This window comes from Oreochromis aureus, linkage group 7 (assembly GCF_013358895.1).
Source record: "Oreochromis aureus strain Israel breed Guangdong linkage group 7, ZZ_aureus, whole genome shotgun sequence".
NCBI lineage: Eukaryota > Metazoa > Chordata > Actinopteri > Cichliformes > Cichlidae > Oreochromis > Oreochromis aureus.
The window spans coordinates 23,766,344-23,774,791 of record NC_052948.1 but is presented as its reverse complement, the minus strand read 5'-3'; the positions used below and the strand labels follow the sequence as shown (position 1 = coordinate 23,774,791).

At 38.1% G+C, this 8,448-nt stretch overlaps 1 protein-coding gene across 1 annotated transcript in view; it reads left to right on the top strand.

Moving 5' to 3' along the window:
• Positions 1 to 1,386: 1,386 nt before the first annotated feature.
• The window catches only part of LOC116314008 (mgat4 family member C), a 113,442-nt gene continuing 106,380 nt past the window's right edge, over positions 1,387 to 8,448 (top strand). Inside the window, exon 1 of the mRNA XM_039614491.1 lies at positions 1,387 to 1,759. The gene's annotated coding sequence lies outside the window, so the exon portion shown is untranslated. The remainder of the gene's footprint in view (positions 1,760 to 8,448) is intronic.

The window sequence follows — 8,448 nt, the reverse complement described above, 5'->3', positions numbered from 1 at the left end:
GCAGAATTCATGGTTCCATCAATTACAGCAAGTTGCAGATGTCCTGAAGCAGCAAAGCAGCCCCAGATCATCACACTACCAACACCATGTTTGATTTTTTGGATGATCTTTTATGAAATCCTGTGTTAGTTTTACATAAGATGTAACAGGACACAAACCTTTCAACAAGCTCAACTTTCAAAGCATCAGTCTTGGGGATCATCAAGATGTTTTTTGGCAAATGTGAGACCACCCTTTGTGTTCTTTTTGGTCAGCAATGCCTTTTGCCTCAGAACTCTCCCATTGATGCCATTTTTTCCTTATTGTCGAATCATAAACACTGAACATAACTGAGGCAGGTGTGGCTCACAGTTCTTTTGTGACCTGAGTCATCAGTTTCTTCTTGGAGTAATTTTGGTAGACTGACTACTCCTGGGAATGTTCATCACTGTTTCACGTTCTCTCCATTTGTGGATAATGGCTCTCATTGTGGTTCGCTGGAATCCCAAAGCCTTAGAAATGGCTTTGTAATCCTTTCCAGACTGATAGATGTCAATGACTTTGTTCCTCAGGTGCTTCTTTGGATTTTGGCTTGATGTGTTGTTTTTGAGATGTTTTACCCTGCTTCACTTTGTCAATGATTTCTTGATTTCACAGGTCTGGCAGTAATCAGACCTAGGTGTGGCTTGTGAAACTAGGGCCAGCCAGGTTCAAGGTTCAAAGTTCAAGGTTCTTTATTTGTCACATGCATAGTTATACAAGTATAACACACAGTGAAATGTAACCTGACACGCTCCTCGACTTGTGCAAAAATGGGGGGGTAGAGGAAGGACATTATATATAATATATACATAGTATATACATATACTATGGGATAGATAGATAGATAGATAGATAGATAGATAGATAGATAGGCATAAATGATATGAATATATGGAAAATGGCAAAACATTTGGTTCAGTTTCAGCCTATTATCTTGTCCTTCAATAGTACTGAAAGGCAACAAAAGGACCTGCAGTTAGATCTGAATTGATTTTTTCACATAAAAATGTGAGCAATATGGCTCTAACTTTAGTCAGCGATTTCCTCTCTAACCTGGCGCATTCTACAGCATGTAGAGGGTTTCTAAGCAAATTGCTGTTATTTGTTAAACTTCTCCCAGAGGAGGAGGGGGGTTGGACAAATGTTCATCCCTGTTGGATCAGAGATGGGATCTCCTAAAATGTTATCAGCGCCCCTGGACCCGAGAGTTATAGCCTGTGAGGTATGTCTCATACTCGGTGCATTTTGAATAGGACACATGCGCTCTGTCTTGCGATAACGGCTGAATCCTGGAGCGTTCGTGCCACGCATGCACCGCTGGAGCGCACGAACCCAATCGCACCGCCCTCCTGTCCGCCTGCTGCCGGGAGGAGCTGAGGAGAGAGCAGACCGGAGCGCAGCGGTACCTTAGGGATGTGGCAGCAATGTTTTATGCTTAGAAATAACCTTTGAAATTGGCAAAGTTTGTCTTTTGCTAGAGCTAAAAGAGAATATCAAACCGCGCGTGAGAGAAAATACAAATGTCCATCGGTCGTTAGAGAAATTTCTTACGGTGCCTGCCCGCCTTCCTGGGCTCTGTCGTAGGAGATTGCGAAGCGCATCGGAGCCGGTGTCCGCGCCAGTCTAACCGTCAGAAGACAAGAAAGAGAAACAGAGAGAAAAACAAAGAGGTCGCTGGCTCTGCAGAGCCCCCACTGACACCTGCCTTCGGTCCACGGTAGAGTCTGCCGGTGTGGAGGTGAGTGCAGATGTCATGTTTGTGGGATGTTGGCTGGTTTGATATCCAGTTGAGGTGACGGATGCTGAAGGTAAGGCCACGTGGTTACACTGATAACTGTACCAGCACGCTTGTTCTGGTTCTTATCAAGCTCTGCACAGCATGTCACCGAGATGCGGACCAAGTCATAACTTTTGCACATTACAGCCTCCCTCGCTGCTCAGGCGTCACAGCATGTGGGGTTGCGTGTCTGATAACATCAAAAATGCAATAAGTCACACTCGGAGAGCGTGTGTGCAATTTCTATCCAGCCTAGCAACCAGGCAGCACCAGAGGGAAGGAGTTCGCATCTTTAACTATCTTAAAGCACGCTGTGGGAGGCTTTTATTTTTTTATTTTTTAAAAAATCTAAATAAAGCATTTCTCGAACCGCCACATAAACATCCGTGACATGTGATGTCATAGCTTCGGACTGTGCCATATTTTAAAGATCGTGGCTCAGGATTCGGTAATATTGCTGTTAGGTTAATAAACCATAGCCATCTATTGGAATATCAAGCACATTTTAAATTGTTCAAAAAAAATGTAGAAATCTTCTACAAAAGGCTTGTTGTTATGAAGGTTTGGTATTTAAAAAAACCCACAAATTATTATTATAAATTAAATGTCTTTGGACTATTTTCTGACCAAACTAAGAAGTTTGGACAATTTCTTTTGTGTGTCTTCTTGTAAACTTCTGCACATTTTAAAGACTTGGTCATTGTGTAACTGTAGTATTCAGTAGGTTATATAATTACATTTTAATTGGCTGAAACTGTCTTGCAAATCAAAACAGCATCTGCATCACAAGAATAACATAACTCAAAAAAAGGAGCAATAAATATGAATATGAGTGAGTTATTTCAAAACATGAACAACTTTTTCCCATACTATGATATCCACAATATGAAAAGCACAAGATGCAATTGCACTTCTGAAAGGCTGAATTAAAACTCTAACAGTAAGGCTTCACCAAAGGCATGCATTGTCCTTAAAGTCGTCAAAGAATTGCATCATCTGCCAGAGCTGCTCCTGGCCTGCGGTGCGAATGACAGCTCCATGGCTCATCTGAAAGGCCTGTAGCAAAACAGCAGCTCATTACAAGAGCAGCGGCTCGGGCTTCCTCTGGCGGGAGGCTGCTGGCTCATTAGGGGTCACAGAGGGGGGAGTCTCCCACTATGAGCTGCAGCTTGTTACCACGGCACTTTGTGAAATCACTGTTATTTGGAATGAATTCATTTTTACAGAAACACTGAAGAGACGCACAAAAACCAGTATAAAACTTGTGCTATAAATAGCTTTCAGTTTAAAGCTACAGTAAAAATTAACACAACCCCAATATATATATATATCTATATATATCTATATCTATATATATATATATATATAATTCATGTATAGACACCTCTCTTCTAAATCCCTCCCATTAAACAAGCATGTTTAATGTATGCGAAAATTAAGCCGATGCAATTGGCTTCACAGAGTGAAGTACTTTGTTCAACCCAGTGTGCGACTATCTTTATTCCATTTTTATTCTTTATACTTCTTTATTTTACTCATCTGATCTGGTCTGAAAAGACCTGTAATTGGCCAGTCTGACACTACATTTTTCCTCAAGTGTGAAAATAGAGCCCAAAGGAGGAGAGAGACTCGACTTCTCTCTAAGGCCTCTTGAATAACATATTGCTTATCCCAGCTTTAACAAGGCATCTTTGGTCATGGAAGTAGGCTTTGAATTAGATATATGGAACAACAACAACAACAAAATAGTTAGAATACTTCATCACTGACATTAAAAAGAAAAAAAGGAAAAAAATAAATTATCCACTTAGATACTGCAGGAGATGCTGCTTCTGAATGCCCCAGTCCTCCGTGTAAATATGTGAAGTAGGACATTTCTGATTATTCAGTGTATAATGTTGCAACTGTTACCAGCTCGAAGAGAAAAGAAAAAACATATTCAACCAGAAGACAGCTGAAGAGACAGGGCCAACTCCACAGAAGTCATCAAATAAAAATCAAAGTGTACATATACACACGTGTACATACGATCACTGACTGGTCACTGACCCACTGTTTAAGTCTACTACATGTAGACTTTATGAACATACACTTTACACTGCCTGTTTGGTACAGTAATACTAGGCAAATCTCACTCGTAAGTGTGAGCATGGAGCACAAGTCTGGCTAGAACCAACAATGGAAGTACACCACCCCACCCGCTCCACTCCTCCGCCTCCACCGGTTTAAAAAATGACTAGACTCCTAAAAAAAATGAGTCATGCTTTTACATTCATTTCTACTGTCCAAGCAATTTAAATAAAGTCATACTTCTTTAAAAGGATAGAGAAACTGTGTGCTCAGGCAGAACGTAAACCTAAAATGCTCTAATCCTTTCTGCTTTCTGAATGGAATTACATGCAGGCTTATTTCTGTTGCCCTGCCACAGTTAATACAGACGTTCTATGTAGTGAAGATGGAAGAGTCCATCCTAGTAAGACATTTACACTTGAATCCATTCTCAGCTGTTTTTTTTCCCCAAACATTGTCAGTATAACTTCACTCTTACTGTAGCTTATTTGAGAATTTTCTAGAACTGGCAAGCGCAACTGAAAATGCTGTGAGGATATCCCTCCTATCGTTAGACTGTTTTCAGCTTCCAAAATAAAAGAAGCGCTAATTAGATTTTTAAAAGAGGAACTTTATCCCTGTGTAAGATGCACTGAACTTTTAGCTGTCTGGAGACACTGAAAATTGCCACAGCATCCGCTCAGATAGTCTGGGCAGCCACTCACTTGATTTATCCGTGAAAGGTTAGACAAATGCCATAAATAATTGTTAGTCTGCCTCCTGACCATACTATTCCCCCTAGTGACTTACCATGTTGATTTTCTAAGGTGGCGCAGGTCATGAATTTCTGGGCAGCTCGAATCTATTGGACAGCCACTGAGCTTTGCTGTGACATGAAGGATGTGAGGCGTAGGCGTTGGAGTATGAAGGCTGCTTCAGTGATAGTGGGATCTTAGCTCTGGTATATGTTCAGTTGCTGTGAAGAAAAATCTTAATGTCAGTGCAATGACTGAATGACTGAGTTGCTGACTGGTTTCCTGGCTGGCTGAATGACTGAAAAAATGGACTTTACTTACAGCATGCTTAACATCGATGCCAAGATTAGCACAGGAAGGAGATGAAACACTCCAGGCATGAGTCCAGACTGTATATTCATACACTCAGAGATGCACTGATGTTGCTGTCAAGTGCTTAGCCGGTTCAGTGAGCATTGTGTTGCAAAGCTTGAATATCATGTTTATTAAGAGAGGAGAGGAGGGGTCTCTGGCTGTGGGTATAATATTCAGCCCCATGTGCTCAGCATAATGTTTTCTTTGGGTTTTTTATATCAGAGCGTTTAATTGAATTCACCTTAAATGTTGGCAGCTGTTCCTGGAGTTACTTTAACATCTCAAACTTTCTCGTTTTTTCATGATCCTGTCAACAAAAACAGGAATCCTTGCCGTAGGTACGTTTTATCTCAATTTCATTTGACCAAACCATCTCCAATTTAACTTGCATTACTTTTCAACTATTTGACCTCATTAGCACCCAACAACTCTGACAAATACAGGTCAGATTAATGTATTCAGTGCAAATGGACAGCAGGAATTTCCTCAAATGGCAAGAGGGCTATAAAACTGAATCAGGTGGTGACAAAAATAACTATTCCTTAAATATAAATGTAATTAAATATCTTTACAGCTTGATTGTTTTAAAGTTTTTTAGCATCAGTTCATGTGTCATTATTGGGTCTCACTGCATTTGCTCCCTGTTTGAGAGCAATGCTGATATCTGTGTTTGCCATGAGCAGCGTCTTATCTGCTCCTGATATCATTAATACAGTATAATTGCTGCTCTTGAGTCTTAGATTTCTGGTGTGCTCATAATCTTATGACACTTATGAGTCTGGAGCTCAGCACTGAGTCGTAGGGTTGCAGCAGTGTATTGATTTTATGGATAGAGATCTGAGGAAAGACAACAGTTTTATTTGTTCCTGTGTTTTTAGTACCTTCCTCTTTATGTTTCTCCTAATTTCTTTTGTACTGATAGGATATGTATATCTTTTATTTTTCAGATAAATAGCTACACATGCTAACATTAAAAATTTAGTTAAGTGAAAAAACTTAGTTAAGTTAAAAGTTCTAAGATATGTGTGAATTCAGTTAAAAATAAATAATGTAAATTTTAAACAGACCTATATACTAAAAGTAAGAGGTCCTGTATTCAAGAATTTAGTGCTGTAAATAGTAAAGGTCAGAAAAGATTAAATACGAAATAAAGTCTGAGCAAATAAAATCCGAAAATCTTTTAAGGCCCACCCAAACTTTTTATCACCTCTAAACTGGTAATTTATCCTCTTACTTCTTCTGATGATTTGCCAGTTAAGATTACATCTTCAACAAGTTTACTTCAAGTACCTGATAGCCAGTGCTCCATTTTACTCCTTTCCTGTCAAGAAAGATAGGATTATTAGGAAAAGTTGGTCCAAAATGAAGAGTAACACCTAACTAGTATTTTTGGGGGCTTTTTTTTTCTCATAAAATATCAATTTTAAACTAAAAATACAAAATTGAAAAGGGAAGTTTTATTTTAAATTGTACAGGACTTGAATAGATGTATTTAAGTTGCATGACATAAAAAAAGGTCCCAAAAAAATTAAAGCTATTTGAATTGAATCCACTTGCAGTTACATATGTTAAATTTTTTTTCCACCATAGCAGAAAGAGTCGGCTTTAATGTGACAGCACTGAGCTACAAAATAGTTCAAGCAAGAACAGCTTATTAAATCCATACCAGGAAAAATACTTATACCTATTAGCTGAATTAAGTCTTTTGTTTGGAGATTGACCTGAAACTCAGTGAAGTGTTCTTTGCCTTTGTCCTGTCTACAACTATTTTCCTGCAGTTTTCCTCCTTGTGCTGCTCATTTATTATAATGTGACTTCTGGCCCAGTGGTGGCCAAGAATAGGAAAATTCAAGTATTTCTAAAACTAGGCCCCTTTTTTGGTCATTTTTCAGGGTCTAATCTATTGCATGGACCAAGAAACCTTTGGAATTGGTTCAATATTGCGTGAGAACATTATGACCTCAAAGTCCTGTCAGTGTAATCCCATGGAACAGCTGTCCATGTCAAAGTAAAGGTACTTGTTTTTTGCAGTGACAGGCTCAGATTGTTGAGGCAAAATGTCTGAAAATATTATGGAAAGCATTACTACAGAGATCTGTCTAACATGTTTGAGAAGTCAAGCTCATGTAGAAGTCTTGCTCTGAAATCTCACAGGAGTTGAGTTGTTGCAGGAAGACAACAAGACAACAAGGTAAATGTGAGTTAGAGAGTTGGAGACAGCCAAGAGCTCTCTGCAAAGAGAAGTGGAAAGGTGTACATATATATATATATATATATATATATATATATATATATATATATATATACATATATATATATATATATATATATATATATATATATATATATATATATATATATATATATATATATATATATATATATATATGCGTGAGAGAGACTACAGTAAAGTCAAGTTAGAGTAAAAAACGAATTGCTTGTGGCTACTCTTTTTCTAAATTGTGGCAAATATAATAATCAATGCTGGTCAAATTTCCTATTAAAATTTTACAAATTTTGGCCCCAAAACAAGAAAAAATTTTCTTTAAAGGATTTATCTGTTGTGTTTGGAATATAGTCATCACTCAACAGTGCCTCTTTGTAATTCTGTTACACAGCCTATTGGGTTTGGCTTGTAGTACCATAACGTATAAAACATTCAATTCTAATTAAAACTGTGCATATCAACAGGACAATGCAGTTGCTTCCACCCTTAATGCTGTTTGCCCTTTATCATTCTGCTCTTGTGCTTTTGTGCAATAAAAGTAAAAGTAATGTCCATATTTCCACTCCTGAAAAACTGTAGCCCACCCCACCTTTTCCTCCGTCCCGCACATGAAATGAAATCAGATGATTGAAGCAGAACGAAAAAGGCAACTTTGTTTGATGTTTTTTTTGCTTTCTATGCATCCATCATGCAGGTAACTGAGAAGCCTTTCAAGTAACAAATTGTTACTGTAGTGTAATTAGTAAATTTTGTACATTAACGCATTACATTACCGCTTTACTGAAAAATGTAATTACACCCAACGCTCGTTTCATAAAAGGATGTGAATACCAATGAGTCTGGAAAGTGGCTTAAAAAAGATCTCAATATGAAGCATTACACTGTAATGAACATCATCTACAATTTTCAAACAACTGCTAGCTTGTTCAGAAGTGGAACCTCAGTCGTTTCAAGGGCAAACTATTTCAAAAACCAGTCTCCAAATTTCTGTCAAATTTTATTGAAGATTCTCTAGGCACTCTGCAACTGTTATTGTTACCAAACATTCACAATGAAGATGTGCATGGGTGCCAGTAAAAGGCTTTTTAAAAGTAATGTGTTCTACATGGAAGAATCACAGAGATGTTCTGTCACAACAACATTAGACATGTTTGCTGTGGACCAGAAACAATTTTAATATGTGAGGTCTTCTTTCCTAAAGTTGAAATTAATCTAGAAGTGTGCAATTTCTTTTAAGGATATAATCATTCTAAGCACATTAACAA